General features: G+C 37.8%; 1 long non-coding RNA gene across 8 annotated transcripts; it reads right to left on the bottom strand.

Moving 5' to 3' along the window:
• Window positions 1–612: 612 nt before the first annotated feature.
• LOC136487187 (uncharacterized) lies at window positions 613–3,800 on the bottom strand. 8 transcript variants are annotated; one of them, XR_010767168.1, is made up of 5 exons: window positions 3,147–3,800; window positions 2,917–3,060; window positions 2,195–2,515; window positions 1,396–1,465; window positions 617–1,000 (listed from the first exon to the last, which is right to left on the bottom strand). It is a non-coding gene; the product is annotated as an uncharacterized lncRNA (long non-coding RNA). The 8 variants fall into 8 exon arrangements; XR_010767171.1 differs by having other exon boundaries at window positions 2,195–3,060; window positions 3,147–3,422; window positions 3,539–3,800; XR_010767167.1 differs by having other exon boundaries at window positions 618–1,000; window positions 2,195–3,060; window positions 3,147–3,214; window positions 3,346–3,800.
• Window positions 3,801–5,027: the final 1,227 nt, after the last annotated feature.

Raw genomic sequence — 5,027 nt, 5'->3', positions numbered from 1 at the left:
GAGAATCAGAAATAGGAGAATTCGATTGGGTCCACGTTGATAATGGTTAGAATCGATTAAGGAACACCAAACAACATAACGATGACTTCAAGATTTAAGTGGCCACAACAAAACTATATAAGATCATACAATCTATATACTCTTATAAAGTTAAACCCCACTAGATGATTTTTCTCTTCATACAAGGTGTCCACATTATTTTCTCCACTAAGTAACCTCCATATACTCTTGTAAAGCTAAACCCCACTAAATGATTTTTCTCTTTATGCAAGGTGTCCACATCATTTCCCACTAAGTGACCCTACTAAATGTTCTATCTCTTAATGTAAGGTGTCCACATCATTCCCCACTAAGTCCATGTCATCCCTTATTAATTCAAGTGTCCACATCATTTTCTACTAACACTACAAAAAATCTAGGTTTATATGACAAACTAAAAATGTCATGGTAAATATAGGATTTGTCATAAAAAGAATCTTATGACGAAAAAGCAGCGTCATGCATCACAAATTGTACCTTTGTGATGATAATGTGAAAAAACATCACAAAATGTGATGACCTTCTGTGACGGTTTTGTTTTGTTGTCATATATTACTGTCATTTAATGACGACTGTAACTGTCACATATTGGTTGGTCAACTTGTCACCTAATACGCCAACCGTCACAAATTGTATCCTAGGAACCCTGATTTAGACAACTTATTGTGATGATAGGACATATTTTGTGACATTTACATTGTGACGAATGTGGCATTGCCATATGTATTAATTCAATGACAAATGTCATAGATGTTTCCAACATTCTCATCACAGCTCATACATATCAGCCAAGCCATCATCCACACATTCCAGAGCATAAGCAGAAGACACAATTGCTTGCAAGTTCAAACATCACACTAGTTCCAAGTTTCATCACACAAGTTCAAACATACAAACAGATGCTTGCTTGGTTTGCTTCAAGTGAGGCCTGATGAGCAAGAATCTGTGCTTCCAACTGTTCCTGCTTTAGATGAAGGAAAATGTGAATCCTATTAGATGTGGACATAGTTGTTACTCAACCAAATTTAAAATCACTAAGTATTATAGAGCAACAAACTGAATCATCTATTACTTATGAACTGGTGGAAAACAATTTCATTGTCCAAATTTAAAATGGCTAAGTATTATAGAGCAACAAACCCAATCATCTATTACTTATCAATTATCATGTACAGGTTCAGTTAGAGAATAGTTAATAGCAGCCAATGCACATAAGCACTTAGATAACTTGGAGTTCAGAGAAATAAAAATAAGCAAGTCTAGGTTCAATACAGTAAGTAAGGACATGTTTCATAAAAAAGCTTGTATTGTAACCATAAAGTTGCAACAGGGAAGGGGATATGATTCATAGTCTACCTTCTTTTCTTCATAGGCTTGATTTTAATGATGCCCTCAAAGAAACTTTCCTGATAACTTATTAGTCATCCTGCTCAATGATCAAAGAGATATGACAAGCATGAGGACTTATTGTAAGTAGTAAACTGACAAGAAAGTTTACTGCACGAGAACTTTGTAAGTTTACTGACAAGAAAATTAGGACCATTTTTAGGTAGCAAATTGAGTTATCAGTACTGATTCTAGGGCAGAGTAAAGCAACAGATTAATGAGAGATATATCATGGCTTGCACTATCTAGTTCACTAAAAATGCATGACGGTTCCGTGTTCAACACTACATTCACTAAAAATAGGTCGACCTTGAGTTGTCACAATTAATTTGTTTTGAGGTACTCCATCGACACTAAAAATGTGGCTGCTTGTGCTGTTAGCAGGTTGCTGGATGATAATCATGCCAGCTTAGTAATAATAAGATAATGAAATGCAATTTTTAAAGTTCATACCACTACACCACAGCCCACTCAATCAAACATATTCTCCTCTGATTTCTTTTTTATAAAGAACATGACATATTTGCATCTCGGTCAGCACAAAGACAATGCATTGTTTTTAAGAAAGTTTCCCATAGTTCCAAGGCTGACAGCATTTATAGTGCCACTGGAAAATGTAGTTGAAAACAAAAGCAACAAAATATAAACCGTATTATTGGATAGAAAATTACATAGTGTCCATTTCGCTTCAGTACAATTAGGTTATAAGTTATATGGGTCACGTATACTGATTTAGAGCAGTAAAAAATACCAAGATAAGCTTGACAACCTTGTAGCAGTTGTCATCTACTACAATCCTTCCTGTCTTTAGCAGTAATGGTCTCTTCAGCTGCTACAAAATAATTGTATGGACCGACTACTCCACAAAAGGTCTTGCAGGTTGCTGAAATGCAAGGCTAACACTATCAACGACACTATACCACCAAACTCAGGTTTAGCAATAGTTAACAAAACAAGACCAATCTATCAAGAGATGGCAATAATTAAGAACGACAAGCAACTTGCTTGGCAGACGTCGCTTGCAGCATTCATCTAATCAGGGAGAGCTTGCATGTGCCTATGTGGCCTCCTAGGAGAGTTGCTGGGATGTCTGTCAGATATCCATTCACACTTGCATCAGATAGGGCAAACAGGATGAGGAGCAAGATCAATACATCATAGCTGCTTCGCAAACATTTGTATACTGTGATGAAGTTTCACCATAATATGCATGGCTCGTTAGATAACAAAAAACTCAGATACTCATGTCAAACATGTATCAACCTTTAAAGACAAGCAACGTAATAACGATCTAAAACATAATTTTTTAGAGACCAAACATTTCATATTTTGGCAAATAGAAACATCATGTGTCAGACGCATTTAATCAAACATATAGTGCCATACTACCGTTCCTGCCATGGGGGGCTTCAACTGCATTTGGCATCTTGTCAGAAAAAAAATATGCATTTGGCAACAGACAAAACGATTACGCAGACTACTGAAAGTTACCTCCTAAGCAAGAATCGCAGGCAGGCAAAGGGATGTGGTGCTTGGAGCTGGAGGGACACTGCTTGGCTTTGAGGTTGATGCAGACCATCCCCTACTGACTAGAGCGCTGGAGGACTGCCTCACCATGTCACATAGTACTCTGAACTGTGTAGATGAACATAACAGCTACATGAACTGCCGCAGGGACCAAACTAGGCAAACAAAGAAAAAATAACAGTAGTTCTCTGAACCTGAAAGTTGAACAAGCTGCTGCAGTTTAACTTTGAACACACGTCCTCATGGAGCTCCAAAAATAAACCTGCAAGTTGAAAGATAATTGCACTGCTGAAAGAGAAGCCCACCAGAAATAGCTACTAGAGAAAATCCAAACAAAAAGCACACGACTCAAGCTGTGCACTGGACAAACACGACGCCTACTGCGGCACCGACCTCCTGCGCCATCCCTGCCACTGTCGCTGAACTGGTACACCATGGATCTGGCCTCTCTACCATGGCGCCTAACGGATCTGGCGTCCCCATTGACCAGGCGAAGCCATCAAGATCCAGGCCATTGCAGCTCAGATCCGAATAGAAATAGACAAGGGATTGGGTATGTTCACACAGGACGAAGGGAGTGATGGACCTCTGGTGATGCTCGGCGTCCCGCTCAGTAGGAAGAGGAGGGGTGGCGCCGGCCCCAGTCATCATGACATGGATGGCCCGGCAGCGGCGGCAGCATGGGTCGGGTGGCGCGGTGCTTGGGGGCCGACAGCGTACATGGGAGGCTGAGGCATGGACGACGAGGCTGGAAGGGGCGACGCCGGTAGCGGCCCTGCCAGAGGAGAGAGCAGGCGGGAGCAGGGGAGGCGGGTGACGTCACGAGAGAAGGGACTGGGAGAGAGAGAGCCAGGGTTTGAGAGAAAACCCATGGATCTCAATCGTCGGATCGAGAGATGGACGGCTGATGGCAACTGAGGCCGTAGCTGGGCCTGTGGGAGGTATTGGCCCAAGTTGTATTTTTTTTCTTTTCTTTTGATAATAAATAATTTTTGGGATAGTATTTTTAGATACTAAATGAATTTAAATGAAAAAGTCATCACTAGCAAAGTTATAGAAATCATCGAGATCTATGACTTCTATTTTGGTCATTTCCCCATCCGACTTTGTTTAAAGAATTTAAATTTTAAATTTCAAAAGGCAAGAACTTTGAACATAATTTGGGGGTAATAAATGTTTTCAAATGGAAAAAATATCTATAACAAAGTTGTATAACGCATCAAGATCTACCACTTTTGTTTTGGTTATTTTTCCATATAACTTTGTTTGGACAGTTTAAATTTTGAATTTTAAAATATTAGAACTTCGAACAAAATTTTGGGGTACGAAGTAATTTCAAATGAAAAAGTCATCAACAACAAAGTTGTAGAACTGATCAAGATCTACAACTTTTATTTTGGTCATTTGTTCATCCGACAAAGTGATAGTACCATTGTTCACAAATTTCATAGAGATATGTGAAATTTGTGAACAATGTTACTATCACTTTGTCAGATGAAGAAATAACCAAAATAAAAGTTGTAGATCTCGATGAGTTCTACAACTTTTATGTTCATCATCTTTCCAGCTGAAATGATTTACCACTTCAAAATGTTGTTTGAAGTTGCTATTTTTTGAAATTCAAAATTTGAATTGATAGAACAAAGTCACATGAAAAAATGATAAAAATAATAGCTGTAAGAACACAATAAATTGATAGAGCATGATTTTAGAAAATTTTAGAAAAAAGATCATTAAATTTGAAGTTAGTACGAGGGAGAAAGACTAGTTACAAGTTTTAACCAGAGATTAAAAAGAAAAATTACGCTTGTTCATATGATTTATGAGAACTTCGGTATATAAGAACTTCGAACAGAATTTTGGGAGAGTAAATGATTTCAAATGAAAAAGTTATAAACAATAAAGTTGTAGATCTCATTGAGACCTACAATTTTGATATTGGTCATTTCTTCATCCAAATTCGTTTGGGTAATTTTAAATTTGAGTTTCAAAATTTGATAAATTCGAATAGAATTTTGACATAGTAAAATGATTTCAAATTAAAAAGTGAGCAACAACAAAGTTGTACAACTCAT

Source organism: Miscanthus floridulus, chromosome 1 (genome assembly GCF_019320115.1).
Source record: "Miscanthus floridulus cultivar M001 chromosome 1, ASM1932011v1, whole genome shotgun sequence".
Lineage (NCBI taxonomy): Eukaryota > Viridiplantae > Streptophyta > Magnoliopsida > Poales > Poaceae > Miscanthus > Miscanthus floridulus.
Note: the sequence above shows the minus strand (reverse complement) of the source record. Positions and strands in the feature narration are given on the sequence as shown.